This window comes from Prionailurus viverrinus, chromosome C2, assembly GCF_022837055.1.
Source record: "Prionailurus viverrinus isolate Anna chromosome C2, UM_Priviv_1.0, whole genome shotgun sequence".
Lineage (NCBI taxonomy): Eukaryota > Metazoa > Chordata > Mammalia > Carnivora > Felidae > Prionailurus > Prionailurus viverrinus.
In genome coordinates, this window is record NC_062569.1 from 83,668,791 (window position 1) to 83,688,154 (window position 19,364).

Here is a 19,364-nt window from a genome sequence, read left to right on the forward strand (position 1 = left end):
ATTTTTGAGAGAGAGAGTGTGTGTGTACTTGCACAGAAGGGGCAGAGAGAGAGAGAGGGAAAGAGAATCCCAAGCAGGCTCCATGCTGTCAGAGCAGAGCCCATCATGGGGCTCGATCCCACAAACCATGACATCATGACCTGAGCCAAACTCAAGAGTCAGATGCTTAACTGACTGAGCCATCCAGGTGTTCCTGAAACAGAAAGACTTAAAAGTGAATACATTATGAAGTAGCAGAAAGAGAAATTAAGAAAACAATCTCACTTAAAATTGCACCAAAAGGAATAAATATAACCAAGGAGGTAAAAGAATTGTACTCTGAAAACTATAAAACATTGATGAAAGAAATTGGGGCACCTGGGTGACTGACTCTTGATTTTGGTTCAGGTCATGATCTCATGGCTCATGGGACCCCACATCGGGCTCTGTGCTGACAGTGCAGACCCTGCTTGGGATTCTCTCTCTCCCTCTCTCTGTCCTTCCCCTCCCTCAAAATAAATAAATAAACTTAAAAAAAAAAAGAAATTGAAGATGAACCAAATAGAAAGATATTCCATGCTCATGGATTAGGAGAACAAATATTGTTAAAATGGCCATACTACCCAAAGCAATCTACACATTTCATGTAATCCTTATCAAAATACCAACAGTATTTTTATAGAACTAGACAAATAATCCTTAAATTTTTATGGAACCACAAAAGACACCAATAGCCAAAGCAATCTTGAAAAAGAAGAATAAAACTGGAGGTATCACAATTCCATATTTCTAGATATACTACAAAGTAATCAAAATAGTATAATGTTGGCACAAAAATAGACACATAGATCAATGGGACAGAATAGAGAGCCCAGAAAAAAAAAAAAAAAACATGCTTGTATGGTCAATTAATCTCTAAGCAGGGAGACAAGAATATGCAATGGGAAAAAGACAACGTCTTCAAAACCTGGTGTGGGGAAAACTGGACATCAACATGCAAAAGAATGAAACTGGACCACTTTATTTCACCACACACAAAAATAAGCTCAAAATGGATTGAAAACCTAAGTGTGAGACCTGAAACTATAAAAATCCTAGAAGAGAGCACAAGCAGTAATTTCTCTGACACCAGTCACAACAACATGTTTCTAGATATATCTCCTAAGGCAAGGGAAACAAAAACGAATATAAACTATTGGAACTACATCAAAATATACTTCTATACACCAAAGGAAACAATCAACAAAACTAAAAGATAACCTACTAAATGAGAGAAGATGTTTTCAAATAACATATTTGATAAAGGGTTAGTATCCAAAACATATGAAGAACTTATATAACTCAACATCAAGAAAACACCCAAATAATCCAATTAAGAAAATGGGAAAACGACATTAACAAGACGTTTCCCTAAAGAAGACATACAGATGGCCAACAGATACATGAATAGATGCTCAGCATCATTCATTACCAGGGAAATACAAATCAAAACCACAATGAGATATCACCTCACACTTGTCAGAATGGCTAACTAAAATCAAAAACACAAAAAACAATAAATGTTGGTGAGTATGTGGAGAGAAAGGAACCCTCTTGCACTGTTGGTGGGAATGCAAACTGGTGCAGTCACTGTGGAAAACAGTATGGAGGGTCCTTAAAAAATAAAAAAAATAGAATTATCATATGATCAGTAATTCCATTAAACAAAAAAATACTAATTCAAAAATATAAAACAAAAATACTAATTCAAAAATATATATGCATCCCTATGTTTATTACTGCATTATTTACAACAGCCAAATTATGGAAGCAACCCAAGTGTCCATTGACAGATGAATGGATAAAGAAGAGTAGAATATATATAAATCATATTATATATATATATTCTTAAATTTAAGAAATTTAAGAAACAAAACAAATGAGCAAAGAGAAAAAGAGATAAACAAAAAAATCAGACTCTTAACTAAGTGGGGGGATGGGTGAAATAGGTGAAAGGGATTAAGAGTACACATATCATGATGAGCACTGACTAATGTATAACATTGTTGAATCACTATATTGTACACCTGAAACTAATATAGTACTGTGTATTAACTATACTAGAATTCTTTTTTTTAACGTTTTATTTATTTTTGAGAGTGAGAGTGCAAGCAGGGAGGGATAGAGAGAGGGGGGAACAGAAGATCTGAAGTGGGCTCTGTGCTGAGAGCAGCAAGCCTGATTGAGGGGCTCAAACTCACAGTGAGATCCTCGCCTGAGCTGATGTCAAATGCTCAACCAACTGAGCCACGCGGGTGCCACTGGAATTAATTTTTTTAAGTGAATACATTATTTTGATGAAAACTAGACAAATATACCAATTCCTAATTCACTGAGAATATTATAACAACTAAGTGTATAACAAGAAGAAACTAATTCCAAAAATATATCTATATATTTTCCTATATTTAAAGTGATTCAATGATTCAAAGAAATGTAGTCAAAGGGAAGATATGGCAGTTTCCTTTTTTTTTTTGTCATCTCACCCAAGCCATTTTTTTTTTTTAATTTGAGAGAGAGAGGGAAAGAGTGAGCACAGGAGAGGGGCAGAGGGAGAGAGAGAATCTTTAACGAGCTCCACGCTGGGTGTAGGCTCTATTCCACAACACTGGAATAATGACCTAAGCTGAAATCAAGAGTTGGATGCTCAACCAACTGAGCCCCCCGGGTACTCCCAAAATAATATTTATATACTCAAACTAATGATCCATTATGGTTATTGAATTTTTAGGGCCATTTCGCCAAAAATGGTAATCACACCAAATCCCAGCTAAAGTAGTAATTGGAAAAACCATGGCGGTAGATCTTTCTGACCTTTCATTCATCAGAAGTTACGAGGTCATTTATTATTTGAGAAGAGGCCAGATTTCAGTTGCTCAGAGCAATCTATGACACATGAGACTGGGTGAATTGTGAAATAGTAACTATAGACCAAAGATTTAGGTTGTACATGAGCAATCATTAAATGATTCCAAATAGCACTTTCAAAGTTTTACAGCATTGTCTATCCAATTAAACAGAAGTTAAGCTTGCTGTCAAGAGACCCACAAGCACCTTTTCTTATAGAACTTTCCCACTCTCCCCTCTACTCTATCTTAACAGGACTACTCTAGGGGCCCAGGAACAGCCCCTGCCTCCCTGCTTTGTTCACCTCTGGAATGTACCCCTCCTATCCAATCTTTCTTTTAACAGATGTATTGAGATGTGATTGATATACAAAAAAATTCACATATTTATTGTGCACAATTTGATGAGTTTGGACATATGTATGCATCTGTGAAACCATCAACACAACCAAGGTAATAAACATATCCCTTACCACCAAAAGTTTTCTTGTATCCCTTTGTTTTTGTTGTTGTTGTTTGTTTCTGTGTTTGTTTATGGTAAGGATGCCTAACATGAGATGTACCCTTCTAACAAATGTTTAGGTACACAATACAATATTGTTAACTATAGGCAGTATGTTGCACAACACATCTCTAGAACCCATTCATCTTGCACGACTGAAACTTTATATCAATTAAACAATCTTTCTTCTCCCAATCTTCTCAGTTACCTAGAAAACTATCCCAAATACCATATTCTGTAAATAAAACAAAACAAAAATCCTTTCCTGGGTCCACAAAATCCTTTTTGTTCTTTGAAGGGTACAATTTGTACAGACAAAATTTTGACAGAACTCTATGTTCAGTGAGTTCCCCCTCCTAATTACTTTTCAATGTTCCTAATTACCGCATTGTGAACTTTTGGAGGGAGAAGTGCCTGTCACCTCAGTCTCTTTCTCTAGGTCCATAATCCCTCAGCAAATGTGTCAAATTGATTATCAACAATCCCATAACTGAAAATGGTACAAACAATTGATGCTATTTTCCTGTTCAAGCTAAAACTGCTGGAATATTCCAAAACTGTCGAAGCTTACTAAGCCTGTGGGTAGGGAATGCCTTTGAGAGCTAAGGCTGAAAACAGGAACGAGGCCTCATGCTCCGTGCAGCACCTTGGACTGGCCTGTCACATCCTTGCTGACTCCTTGCTCTCTGAGTCACCCACACATGAAAGGAGAGCTTTTATCCCGGCATCTTTAAAATCCTGCACTTGGAAGAAAAAAGCCTGTTCTCTCCGGAGGATAAAAGGGAAACTGCACCTCTGTGAAATGTGTCTGCAGCCAGGTACGGGGCTCTGCAGGAGTCAGCTCTGGGACAGACTCCAATCTCTCTCAAACAATAGCTACATTTCAACTTTCCTTTCCAAAGTGTCTGAAACTGAGCCGACCAAAGCAGTTCAGAAACCTAACCCATGTCACTTGGGTCACACAATGTGCCTTTCGGCTGCTGACATCATTTCTCGTTACAGGGAAATAAGGCAAAGGCACGGTTTGCTATAGATGAAGATACGTGGCTCTGGGGCACCTGGGTGGCTCAATCGGCTAAGCACCTGCGCTCGGTTAAGCACCTGAGCTCGGCTCATGTCACCATTCATGAGCTCAAGCCCTGCGTCGGGTGCTGCTGCCAGCACAGAGCCCACTTCGGTTCCTCTGTCACCCTCTCTCTAGGCCACTCCCCTGCTAACACTCCCTTTCTGAAAAATAATAAACATTGAAAAAAAAAAAGAAATGTGACTCACATCAAAGGTGCCCGGCTTCAGTTTATGAAATACGATTATGCTTGTCACCATGTAGGCCACTAACCACCATAAGCTCTGAGCTGTGTCCCTGACCCCCACCCTGTCTATGTATGCAGCTATGTGAAAGTCCCTTCTATGAATCTGCATTTCCCACATCGTAGCAGGACATAAGCAATACCAGTGGCCTACCCACTTTCTAAAATACTGCCCAACTCACACTAGGCATACAGTAAACATTTGTTGAACGAATGAGTGAATGGAAATTGACTGAGGAATGATGAACCCAGCTTTTAACAGTGCTTGAGCTCAGAGGAAAGCCACTCTGTAAATAAGGATCCAGGGCTATTAGCACTGACTGGCTGTTGTTCAACCCCATATCTGTATCATAGAAACTTCTAAATACAGTCTGTACACTTAGAGGCTCCAAGGAGCTCGAGAGACCACATCTACATTCTGTGGAAATGACTACTAGAATAATAATAACGATAATGATAGTAACCCCTCTTATGTGTGGAGTGCTTTTCAGTTTGTAAAGCACTTCCCCTTCCATTATCACATTAACTCCTCCTGACAACATTGTGAAACCAATCTCATTGTCTTGTGGCTGAAAAAGTCAGACTCAGAAAAGTGGCATGACCTGTCTAAAGTCACACAGCTAGTAAGAAACAGAACAAGATCTCAAAATTAACTCTCCCCAGGAAAAACGCCCAGGTGATAGTTTTTCTACTACATGGCGCCTACCTTTGAATGGGTTTATTTTTAAAAATTTTTTTTTTAATGTTTATTTATTTTTCAGACAGAGAGAGACAGAGCATAAACAGGGGAGGGTCAGAGAGAGAGGGAGACACAGAATCAGAAGCAGGCTCCAGGCTCTGAGCTGTCGGCACAGGGCCTGACACGAGGCTCGAATTCACGGACCATGAGATCATGACCTGAGCCGAAGTCGGACGCTTAACTGACCGAGCCACCCAGGCGCCCCTGAATGGGTTTAAAAACAACAACAACAACAACAACAACAACAACAAGAATAATTCAGTCAAAACAATTTAGTCTCTGATTGGACAAGTCACATCATTATAACTTTTAAAAAGCGTCTTACTTCTAAGTGGATTCTTGTTAACCTTTCTTCAGAACAGGTGTGATACTGCTTTGCTTTTAAGTCATAGAGAGTTCCTGTTAGAAGGGCCCTTAGATCTCATTCATCCCTTTGTTCATTCAGATACTTATTAAGCTCTTCCCTAAGTGACAGCTCTGGGGAGGGGACAGAACACAGTAATGTGTGTCCCAGTCAGATAACAGCACAAGATATATAACAAACAGCTATAGTACAAGAGGGAAACTGTTTTTTTTTTTTTTAATTTTTATGTTTATTTATTTTTGAGGAGAGACAGAGAGACAGAGTGCAAGCCACGGAGGGGCAGAGAGAGAGGCAGACACAGAATCTGAAGCAGGCTCCAGGATCTAAGATGTCAACAGAGAACCTGATGCGGGACTGGAACTCTTAAACCACGAGATCATGATCTGAGCCAAAATCGGATACTGAACTGACTAAGCCACCTAAGTGCCCACAAAGGGAAAATTGTTAAGCATCATCCCAATGTCTGGTGGGTTAGGAAGGAGTCCCCACTTCTAACTGGGGATTTCAGGGAAAGTTCCATGGCGTTTGTGCTGGCCTTAAAAACAGGGGAAATTAGAATAGTGAGGAGAACAAATCACAGAGAAAGGGGCTTAAAGAAGCAAAAGCAGAGTCAACTTGCCTCGTAACCAAGAAAGAAAAGTTGGGTATTCTGGAGGAAAGTGTATGGAGGAGTGGTGTTATAGAAGGTCAGAGCCAGGAGGGCCTTGAATGCCAGGTGCATTTACAGATGAGGAAATCAAGGCCTCGAGAAGTTTGACTCACCTCCTTTTGTCCTTCTCTGTTCTACTTTTCTGACATTACATCTGCCAAAATCTTCTCAGCTAACAAGGAAAACCAGTGTCTTGACTAACCAAAGCTAAAACATTTTCTGGCTATTTTCTCCCTAAATACAACAGTGCCAGATGCAGAAAATGCTATTCATCTTAGGCCCACACTAGGCTTTGCAAACATTTTGGACATGAGGCAGGTCGTGATTCTCTGGGAATGCCACTGCTGCCTCACTTGACCATGGCACCTCTTCCCACACATTTTCCTCGCCTCCTTCTGTTTCCCCCACTGTGCTCAGGGTGAGCATTTCATTGGCGCTGTCCTATCTCCTACAACTGCCCAACCCCTAAATACCAACAATTGTTGAGGTCCGAAACAAAGTAGAAGTAATTTTTCTGCCTGCAACTAGTCATTAGTAACATTCTTTTCTATTGGGAACACACAGTGTGCGTGAATTTTCATGATACTTTTTTTCAAGTTTATTTTTATTTATTTTGAGACAGAGATAGAGAGCAAGAGGGGAAGGGGCAGAGAGAGAGGGAGAGAAAATCCCAAGCAGGCTCCACGCTGTCAGCACAGAGCCCCACCCGGGGCTTGAACTCATGAACTCCGAGATCATGACCTAAGCTAAAGTCAAGAGTCAGATGCTTAACTGACTGAGCCACCCAGGTGACCCCATGATCCTTTGAGCAAGGCATCTCTGAAACTAGTGAGGCAGAGTGGAAAGAACACAGGCTAGTCTGCCAGAAAGTCAGAAGGCCTGATCTGGCCCTTTCTTTATTAGACACCAGTTTGCTCTGTGACCTTGATCGAGTTAACCTCTACTCTCTCTGAACTTCTTCAGGAGAGAATAATAATACCTAGTTGCCCAGAACATCCTAACATGTTTGTTGTAAGTGTCCAGTGACTTAATGGATTTGAGAGTTGTCTACAAACAATCATGGCTAAATAAACTGGGACCACGTTGCAATTATCATTATTCACCTTGTTATTTGCAGGTTCCAGATTAACCGTAAAAGAGATCTCAGAGATCATCAGTCCCAAGCCCCTTATTTTCTAAATGAGAAAATAAGTCTAGAGAGGGGAAGTGACATGCTCAAGGTCACCCTGGCAATTAATATCAAAGATGAAACTCAACTCATGACTCCCAACTCTCAGCCCCGAAGTTGCTGCACTGTAACCACAAGCTGTGTGATCAAGTAACCATCAAAACAAGGCCTGTGTGGCACTTAAAGCCTCATTTTAATGATATTCTATGTATTGATCCAGAACATGGTAAGGAAAGCTATTCGCATCATCCACACTTAAATGGGGGGAGAAAAGTGGGGGCATATTAGATTAAGTGATTGGGCCAAGTTCCAACAAGAAGAGATGAGTAAGAAGAGAATACCAGAAAGTCAGCTTCTCCCTGGAGGTCAACCTGCTAGATGAGACAGCATTGCCAAATTCCTGAAATGATGGCATTCTATTGCTGTTTCAAATCACCATGCCTCTCCTCCTCAGAAGCCTATGCAATCCACATCCAGATACTTTGACCTAGAAACTTCATTTGAAGAAATCCATGACCCCACTTGCAGTAATTGGAGTCAGACAGAGGTAGGATTGGCAGTTCCGCACAACTGACTCACCTTCTCACCCACACCTGCTCTGAGGGCTCTGGCATCAGCTCATTTCCTGGCAACTCTGGGCAAACAATCGCTTCTGCTTAAGCTTACTTGCTTTCCCCTGCCACATCACATGTAATTTCAGTCCTTGGAACAGAATATTTATTTTAGTCCAGGCTCTGACTTCCTTGCCTAAAACCTTTGGAATACATAGGTGTTTTAAGAATTCATACTCATTTTGGGGCGCCTCGGTGGCGCAGTCGGTTAAGCGTCCGACTTCAGCCAGGTCACGATCTCGCGGTCCGTGAGTTCGAGCCCCGCGTGGGGCTCTGGGCTGATGGCTCGGAGCCTGGAGCCTGTTTCCGATTCTGTGTCTCCCTCTCTCTCTGCCCCTCCCCCGTTCATGCTCTGTTTCTCTCTGTCCCAAAAATAAATTAAAAAAAAAAAAAAAAAAGAATTCATACTCATTTAGATTTTGGAAAGTTAGTGATCCAGTACCCTTCTTAATGTATTACAAATACTCCTGCATGATCTGGGGCAGGACTCCATAGTCAAATGCTTTAGTATTTCTTCAGCAAAACATGAATATTCTCAATAAGTGGGATAAATAAAAGCTATAAATAGCCTCACATCAGGACAGGTTGAGTTTTGTCACCAGCTGGGTTTGCTGCACATTTATAGAAAAACAATCAGATTGCAGAACTTTTTGGATTTCAAAATTGCAAATACAGGATGGTGGATCCATATCACTTTTCAGTTCGTACAACGACTCAGCTCAAGTCAACTAACATGGATGTTTTCCTGTATCTTTTTAAGAGAGCCATCACTGTTAGTTGATTTTTCCTATGGATTTTCTGTGTCTTCATAAGGAAAAACCATAGAAAATAAAATAGATGTAAGGTGCCATTATTGGCAGGTATTGTTCTTCCTCTTTCCTTTCGAAAGCATCATCTTTGTTACTGGCAGTGAAAAAAAAACACAAATACCTGCCTCCATCTGAATAGTCACACTGAATATTCAGCAGGGACTTAAAAGAAGACAAAGGATGAGGGCTAGTCTGAAGATGGTTGTTGCTGTGTACTGAATAGTGTCCCTACAAAATTCATACCTTGAAGCCCTGCCCCCCAGCGAGACTGTATTTGGAGATAAAGCCACTAAGGAGGTAATTAAGGTCACAGGAGTTTAGAAGGGTGGGGTCCTAATTTGATGGGATTAGTGTCCCTATAAGAAGAGATATCAGAGTGCTCTCCTTTCCCTCCCTCCCCAACTCCCTTCTGTCTTTCTCTCTCTCCCTGCCCTATGAAGACGCAGAAAGAAGGTGGCTGTCTGCCAGCTAGCCAGGAAGAGACCTCTCACCAGGAACCGGCACCTTCATCTTGGACTTAGCCTCCAGAACTGTGAGGAATAAATTTCTGTTGTGGGAGCCACCCCGTGTCAGGTACTCTGAGGGCAGCCTGGGCTGACTAAGACAATTCTGTTGTTACAGTTCTGTTCTCACACTGGCTACCTTCACATGCCCTGTGCACAGTCATGAGTTTTACTTAAAGTGATTTTGTTTGGGGTACACGGTACAATGCTCTGCTAGCTGTAAAGCATTTATTGTACACTAAGCTCAGTGTTAGCAGACCCACATTCTAGACTTGGCTTTGCCATCAATTAAATGCATGAACAGAGACAGGTCCCCTCCTTACCCTAGGTCTCAGAGAGTTCAGTACTGGATAATCTCTAAGTTCTCTTCCAGCAGTGACATTCTACGATATGGGGAATTTAACCACACCCAGTTCTATTTCCCAGCAATGCTTTTTGGCAAAGCCAGGAAACAAATCAAGAATCATTAAGCCATCCCTTCACCCCACTCCACCCCCAGGATCATTTTTATTGTTCTCACACTTACCTCTAGGGTGTTAGGAAGATCGATGGAACTGTTTGTATTTCTCGATGGAAAAGCTTCTCATGAGTGTCCTTGCAGCTTGATTGTGGTTAGAGCTGCTCCATGAATTGCTGATGATCTGCACTTCCGAAAGATGCTGAGGTAAATGTAATTTACAGGGTCAGTTTGGGGGTAGGAAGTAATCCTTCCCAAGATGACCATCTGGCATTAGTCCATGAGATCAAGAGGCAAAGATCAGGGGACTATCCTCTACATCTATGAGCTAGGTCACCAGCATAGGCCAGGTCAAGGAAGGAGAAACAGACATGGAAATTAATTCTCCCATCAGAAGAGCTTTTGTTTCTGCTTTTTGCTTTTCCCCTTGTCCTGGCCAGAGGTGCCTAATGCTATGATTGTCCACCCACCACTCCTAACTGCTTTCCTACATAACATCTTGCAATCTGATCTTCAGTTTTTTCCCCATTCTTCCACCAAAACCTTTAATAACCCAAGTCTGGGGGCCCCTGGGTGGCTCAGTTAAGCATCCAACTCTTGGTTTCAGCTCAGGTCATGATCTCAGGGTTTCATGAGTTCGAGCCCTGTGTAGGGTTCTGTGCTGGCAACGCAGAGCTTGCTTGGGATTCTCTCTCTCTCTGTCTCTCTCTCTCTCTCTCTTTCTCTCCCTCTCTCTTCCCCTCTCCAACTCACACTCTCTATCTCTCAAAATAAATAAATAAACTTAAAAAAATTTTTTTGACTGCACTGCTTTCTCTCTCCTCTTCATCCTAGCACATCAAAGGGATAGTAACCCGATAAGAGGAAATGTTTACTTTTACCATCTAATCGATATCCAACTGCCATATGACTCACATTTTAATTTTTTAAAAATTTTTCAAAAATTATTTATTTTTGAGAGAGAGAGAAAGAGACAGAGTGTGAGTGGGGGAGGGGAAGAGAGAGAGGGAGACACAGAATCTGAAGCAGGCTCCAGGCTCTGAGCTGTCAGCACAGAGCCCGATGAGGGGTTCAAACCCATGAACCAAGAGATCATGACCTGAGCTGAAGTTGATCACTTTATTGACTGAGCCACCCAGGCACCCACAACTCACATTTTATAACTGACATGACCTAAATCATCCTTAAGTTACATTGCCATGTCCACAAAACATTTATGAAACTATTTCTGCCGGATGTTTCCAATTCTGGCTATGAACCAGAATCAGCTGAAGTTCTTGTTAAAAATACAGATTTCTAGGCCAAATTGCTGACATCCTGAACTAGAACCTACAGGAATGGTGCCCTAGAATCTGCATTCTAACCAGTTCCCTAATGCTTCTTAGACACCTCACCTAATCTTAGTCATTTGGGAAATACTAATGTTGGTTTCTTTCTTTTTTTTTGAGACAGAGAGAGAGACAGAGTGTGAGCAGGAGAGGGGCAGAGAGAGAGGTAAACACAGAATCTGAAGCAGGCTCCAGGCTCTAAGCTGTCAGCACAGAGCCCAATGCAGGGCCCGAACCCATGAACACGAGATCATGACCTAAGCCGAAGTTGGATGCTTAACAAACTGAACCACCCAGGAGCCCCTAATGTTGGTTTCTTACTCAAAGAAGCAGAGACTGCATGTCTTTAGTCTTGATGCTGGTATTAATTCTACATCTTTGTTGGCATATAACAAAAATATAATTCTCACTAGTTTAACCAAAAGAGAAGATCTATTGTAAAGATACAGGTCACGAAACGGGTCACGAAACACCAAGAAAGAGTGCAGTTGGGCTTGAGAACAACTAGAAGTCACCTCTAGGACTCTCTCTGTCTCATATTTGACCTGCTTCTAAATAACTACTTGGTTTTCCTGTCTCACCTCAGACAGGTTTTTACCCCTCCTCGATGAAAGAACATGACTGCTATCATTTCCCAAGTGCTACGTGTTTTAGTTCATACACCCAGATAACTTTCCCTTCTTTAAGTTCAGATTCTCAGGGAGAAGATTTGAATTGGCTTGGGAGGCATCAGGTGTCCATTTTCCCCAAAATAAACATACACACACATATTCATTCACTCGCTCTCTTTTTTGCCTTTTTCTCCCCACCTCCCCTTACTTGGCACAGTCTGTTAAAGTATTTCTGAATCTCACATTTTAGTATCAGTTGATACCTTGGGTAGTTACCATGGCTGCCATAAAGTGACATGGAAGGTTCCAGTCACTTATGGTTAGAGATCGGTGGGTAGCGGCAATGCACAGAAAACTCTGGGAGTTTCCTATAAAAGATAACTGGAGGGAGAAATGCTAGGTGAGCAAAACAATGGGTGCACACTACAATATATCTCTCTTGGTGCCCATTAGGGGGCTTTGTTCCTAATAAACATTCATTAAGTAGAGCATTGAGTCACAAGTACAAGATCAGATTTCAAGTGCCAGTACCAATACCAACTAGCTACTATAAACATCAAATCTCTAAATCAGTTTCTTCATCTAAAGAGTGGAAATAATAATATGGTTATTTAGTGGACAGACAAAAATTAATACACACACGCAAGCTTTTATTTATATATTGTAAACCACAAACAACTCTATAAATATGAAGTACCATTTTCAACAATCTAAAATATGAGTTTGGACTGAATTCTTCCCATTGTGAAAGACCCATGTGCTTGATTTAATAAGACTATTTATTTATGGAAATACAATATGGCTTGAAGAGTTTCCCTTTTATCAAAGTTATCTACAGTTTTTTTATTTTTTTTTAACTTTTTTTTTTAACCTTTATGGATTTTTGAGACAGAGAAAGAGGGCATGAATGGGGGAGGTTCAGAGAGAGAGGGAGACACAGAATCTGAAACAGGCTCCAGGCTCTGAGCTGTCAGCACAGAGACCGACATGGGGCTCGAACTCACAGACTGTGAGATCATGACCTGAGCCGAAGTCTGACGCTCAACCGCCTGAGCCACCCAGGCACCCCAATAGTTTTAATGTCATACATCAATAGAACCTACTCTGGGAGGGGCCACTGAACACTTACTGGGCACCAACCACCATGCTAAGTTCTTTACCCACATTCTCTCTTTTAATACGCACAACAATCGCTTAAATTAATTATAAATAGTTATCTCCATTTTACATAGAAGGAAGTTGAGATTCAGAAAGATTGGATAACTTGCCCAAGGACACAAAGACAATAAGAACTGGAACCCAGATTTGAACCAAAGTCCTCAATAAAATGAATGTGTTTGAATTTGTCTTTCTAAAAATGTCATGGAAATGTCTACATTACCCAGAAACACATTATTGTTAATAGTCTCCCTATAACTTGCTTTAAGATATGACTAATTCAATACTATCATTATAGCTAAGCCTTTTAAAATAGAACGCATTTCATCCTCAAGGCTGAAGCTGTAAGTGTTCTTCATTGAATTATTTCTTGAACCTGATTCTGATGTATTTTTAATTGAAAAACATTCTGCTTAGACTAATGCAAAAAAACTAAATAGCAAAATAAGTTTGGAAGCCAGATGTAAGCAGCAAGATGACTCCTAAAAAACCAATAAAGACTCAACTTGTAAATTGCTAACAAATAAATCAATTAAATTTTGGTCTTCATTTGTGTCACTTCTGGGTTTTTTGTCCTTCTGGCCTAGCTCTTCTCCTCTCTCATGGTCTTTTCTTTCTCTCTTATGAATAGAATTTCAATCCAGATTTTCAAACAAAATCAAAGTCCTCTGACATTATATAAACACTGCGTAATGATTTTATGTATCATAAAATTGTTGAATCATAGAATATTAGAGCCAAAGTGAATCTTAATGATTATCTGGTATAACCCACTCAGCTTACAGAGGACAATTGAGACCCAGAGAGAAAAGCAAGTTAATATCCTTCTTTTCACAGAGAATTCCATAAGAAATACTGACCTAGACACCAAGAAAACATATTCACATTGCTAATTACTAAAAACCAATTCCCCATTCTTGCCTCAGTTTATCTACCTAAAAACAATGGAAATAATGAATTACAAGATCTCTGAGAAAACTCCCACCTCTAATGTAATTTTTCTTAATTTTTCTCACTCCTAAAGAGATATGCAACTATGTCACACATAGATTCACAACCATATCTATATTTCTTCTCATGCTTGAGTATGATATGAATACCAAATAATGGATATACACTATTTCAAGTAAACTCAATATTCAAAATCATGAACTTAACTGGTAGGTAGGGAATTATTGGTAGACTGGTTTTCATAGTCTTTGGCTTCAATTTCAAGCCCATTCTGAAGAGACCATGGATATTATATGATATCACTTTCTAATAATGTGGCATTTCATCTAGTTCCATTAGACACTGTTGATAATAAGACACAAGGTAATAAAAGGAAGCTGTGTTAGATTCTACTTGGTAGAAGTGACAAAATCCCAGCAGACTTAAACAAAGTGAGAATATATTGGAAGAATACACAAATATCTTAGAAAATAATTGAATAGCAAAGCCATAACTGGCTTCAGGAATAGCTGACTATTATAAGGATTTGGGGGTCTACAGGATGTCTTCTAGCTCTCTTTACTGCTTCTCTCTAGAAATGGTCTCATCCTCTTTTAACAGATCACCTTTCTCTATACTTTGAAAAACACAGCTGATAACACCAACAATGTTCTACATGTAACTTTTCAGCCCATGGAGAGACAATGACCCTATTGTTAGGTCAAGGATCAAAAATCTCAGAGAGAAATGACTCTCACCTGACTCACGTTACATAGGCCCACTTCTGAACCAAACAGTCGGGGTCAATGGGCAGTTATGAGGCACCAATGTAATTATTCTAATAAGTTGAGAAAAAGGGCACTTACAGAAAAGGGGTCCTTAGCAGACTATCTCTAGGTTTCCATTCCACTAATAAAGTTCTGGATTCCCTGAGTACAAGGTTGGTATTCAAGATCAAGGGGAAGATTATTTCTGGGGTGCCTAGAATAATTAAAAGCTAACAGTGAGCTTGAGATAATACTGCAATGTGAAATTCATGGTCTGTTTGGGAATTCCACTCCAAGCAGATTTCCACTCATACTTCACATGCCAATATGCTGTGGAGATTGCAACCAATTTAACCTTTTCTAAACAAGAATAATTATTAATTCAGGGCATTGAAATCACTGCTTTATATGGCAATATATTTTTCATTTATAACAGTTGGCAATGATGGTGAAATAGAACTTGTTTTATATAAATTCATCTTTAACACAGCCTCAGTTTCTTTTTTTTTTTTTAAATGGGATGTTACATAAGCATTCCAGGAAGACTTCCTGGAGAAGGAGGCAGGGGGCTGGGTCTTTTTTTTTTTTTTTTAATTTTTTTTTTTAACATTTATTTATTTTTGATACAGAGAGAGACAGAGCATGAATGGGGGGAGGGCCAGAGAGAGAGGAAGACACAGAATCTGAAGCAGGCTCCAGGCTCTGAGCTGTCAGCACAGAGCCTGATGCGGGGCTCGAACTCACGGACCGTGAGATCGTGACCTGAGCGAAGTCGGATGCTCAACCGACTGAGCCACCCAGGCGCCCCAACAGCCTCAGTTCCAAGTGAAGGGACAAATACTTATATTTATTCTTGAAAATATGATTACTATGTATGTGATAACTCTATATTTCATACATTCCCTCACAGTTTACATAAGCTTTTTTTTTTTTTTTTTTTTTTTTACCTTTTTCAACTTCTTTCCCCCTACTCAGATGGAGGCAAATAGCCCATGACAACAGGAGGGCATGTGCTGTTACTGGTACCAGAGTATCCATGCTTTCTGGTAATACCTCACCCTGTTCCTGAGTCTATAGGTTAAAGTAGCTGTCAACTAGCAGTTGGGATAGCATAAAGAGGAGATGAGAATACCAACACTATTTCCCTTGTGCCAAGAGTCACAGCAGTATTGTTCTCCCAGGAGTTGAGTGATGAGGAAGGAAGTTCATATCGTGAAGATTTATCAGTTGTTTTGAATTATAAACCACACATGAGATTTGTTTTACTTTTCTAGAAATGCAATAGATTACTTAAAGCCAGTCTGGGGGTGAGACTTTTTTTTTTTTTTAAGTTTATTTATTTTGAGAGAGAGAGACAGAAAGAGCGAGTGGGGGAGGGGTAGCAAGAAAGGGAGAGAGAGAATCCCAAGCAGGCTCTGCTCTGACAGATGCGGGGCTCAAACCCATGAACCGTGAGATCATGACCCGAGCCAAAATGAAGAGTCGGACACTTAACTGACTGAGTCACCCCAGAGACTGTTTTTCAAAGACTTATTTGGAGCAGTTTTAGATTCACAGAAATATCAAGAGGAAGGTACAGAGATATCCCATATGTTCCCTGGTTACACACATGCATAGTCTCTCACTGCCAAATTCCCCCACCACCAGAGTACATTTGTTACAATTATTTGCTCTACAGAGAAATGCCATTATTACCCCAAGTCCATAGTGTACCTTAGAAGTCATTATTGGTGTGGTATATTTCATGGGTTTGAACAAATGTGTAATGGCATATATCAACAATTATGATATCATACAGAGTATTTTCACTGCCCTAAAAATCCCCTGTGCTCTGCCTATTCATTCCTCCCTTCCCATTAACCTCCCCTGCAAATGACTCTTTCTATAGTTTTTATTGTCTCCATAGTTTTGCTTTTTCTAGAATGTCATACAGTTGAAACCATAAATTATATGTAGATTATTTTACTTTGTAATATGAATTTAAGTTTCCTCCATGTCTTTTCATGGCTTCATAGCTCATTTCTCTTTAACACTGACTAATATTCCATTGTTTGGATGTACCAGTGTATTTATGCAATCACCTACTGAAAGACATCTTAGTTGCTGCCAAGTTATGGCAACTTGAATAAAGCTACTATAAACACCCACATAAAGATTTTTTGTGAACAAACATTTTCAGCTCCTTTGGTTAAAATAGCAAAATTGAAATTGCTAGATCATATGGTAAGAGTTTGTTAGTTTTGTAAGAAACCTCCCAAAGTCACTGTACCATTTTCCATTTCACCAGCAATAAATGAGAATTGCTGTTGCTCTGCCTCCTTGTCAGCATTTGGTATTGTCATGTTCTGGATTTTGGCCAGTCTAACAGGTATATAATGGCATCTCATTGTTGCTTGAATTTATAATAGATCAATGGCACAGAATTGAGAGCCCTGAAATAGACCCACAAAAATATAGTCAGCTGATCTTTGATAATGGAGTAAAGACAACACAATGGAGAAAAAGCCTTTTCAACAAATCATGTTGGAACAACAGGACATACACATGAGAAAAAACTGAATCTAGACACAGAACTTAAACCCTTCACGAAAAGAAACTTAAAGTGGACCACAGACCTAAAGCAAAACTAAAAATCTCAGAAAATAGCATAGGAAAAAAAATTAGATGGCTTTGGGTTTGGCACAATGCTTTTAGATATGACACCAAAAGCACAATCCATATAAAAAATGATTTATAAGCTGGACTTCATTAAAATTCAAAATTTCTGCCCTGTGAAAGATACTGTCAAGAGAATGAGAAGACAAGCCACAAAAATATTGGCAAAAGACAGATCTGATTAATGACTGTCATCCAAATTATTAAAAGAACTCTTAAAACTCAACAAAAAGAAAACAAGCACACCAATTTAAAAAATGGGCCAAAGACCTTAACAAAAACTTCACTAAAGAAAATGTACAGATGGAAAATAAGCACATGAAAAGATGCTCCACATCACATCATCAAATGTGAGACTTTTTATTAAAAAAAAAAAAGAGGGAGAATTAAGTTGCTTGATTTTAACAACAAGGTTGAGATTAGAATTCTTAGGGCACCTGGGTGGCTCAGTTGGTTAAGCATCAGACTTTTGATTTTGGCTCAGGTCATGATCTCAGGGTTTGTGAGTTTGAACCCCATATAGGGCTCTGCACTGTCCTCAGAGCCTACTTGGGATTCTCTTTCTCTCCCTCTCTCTCACCCTCTCTCTGCCCCTCCCCTGCTCATGTTCTCTCTCTCTCTCCCTCTCTCAAAATAAAGAAACTTAGGGGTGCTTGTGTGGCTCAGTTGGTTAAGCATCTGACTTCAACTCAGGTCGTGATCTCAAGGTTCATACGTTTAAGCCCCATGTCGGGCTCTGTGCTGACAGCTCAGAGTCTGGAGCCTGCTTCAGGTTCTGTGTCTCCCACTCTCTCTGCCCTTCCCCACTCATGCTCTTTCTCCCTCAAAAATAAATAAACATTAAACCAAAATTTTAAATAAATAAATAAACTTAAAAAAAGAGATTAGAGGGGCGCCTGAGTGGCTTGGTCAGTTAAGCGTCCGACTTCGGCTCAGGTCATGATCTCACGGTCCATGAGTTCGAGCACCACGTCAGGCTCTGTGCTGACAGCTCAGAGCCTGGAGCCTGTTTCAGATTCTGTGTCTCCCTCTCTCTCTGCCCCTCCCCTGTTCATGCTCTGTCTCTCTCTGACTCAAAAATAAAAACGTTTAAAAAAAATTTTTAAAAAAGAGATTAGAATTCTTAGTAACAATGTAACAAATTAATATTCAATCTCACGTTTCAAAGTTAATCTGTTAGAGACATTTATTTTACTTTTAAAATGACTATTGGGTACAGCACTTAAGATATGTTCTCATTCTAAAAGAATCCATACAGTTTTGGTACTAGTTAGCTAAGAAAAATTGGTCAGGTTAATTTTTAAAATTATCAGGTTAATTACCACAGTTTTTGAAATTGGATAATCTCCCATGATAAACAGTTTGATTTAAAATAGATTTTTCTGAAACAAATTTTTTTTATCAAATACATTTAATTATAATAAAGGTAATTTCAACTGGCTTGGGAACTATTAAAATAAAAATTTTACTATTGTAGAAAACTTTATCTCTCCCTTTTAATAAACGAACTCAGATATAGACTCCTTCTTTTCTTTTTAATGACTAGACACAGGTAAGTACAGATTTTCTTACATGGCATGGTAAATGATGTATAAACATTTACCAACCTCTCCTCTATTTAAACAGAAGCTAATAACTACTCCATTTTCCATTCTCAAAAGCACTTATGTCAACAATTTATCAGACCCTTACGTTTTCTGCGTTAAAAAAAAAACCTGGCTCACTAGACTATCCTTCCAACTTCAGCTCAGGTCATGATCTCAAGGTTCATGAGTTTGAGCCCCACACCGGGCTGTCTGCTGTCAGCACAGAGCCCACTTTGGATCCTCGGTCCCCCCTCTGTCTCTGCCCCCCCCCTCAAAAATAAATACACATTTAAAAATAAATAAATAAACAGCTTGTAGACTCAGCCTTCAATTTTCATTTTAATCAGGGATAATTC

The 19,364-nt window shown here is 39.7% G+C and overlaps 1 protein-coding gene across 1 annotated transcript in view; it reads right to left on the minus strand.

Annotated features, from left to right (window-relative positions):
• The window catches only part of FGF12 (fibroblast growth factor 12), a 580,425-nt gene extending 570,355 nt beyond the window's left edge, over positions 1 to 10,070 (minus strand). Inside the window, exon 1 of the mRNA XM_047875356.1 lies at positions 10,043 to 10,070. The gene's annotated coding sequence lies outside the window, so the exon portion shown is untranslated. The remainder of the gene's footprint in view (positions 1 to 10,042) is intronic.
• Positions 10,071 to 19,364: the final 9,294 nt, after the last annotated feature.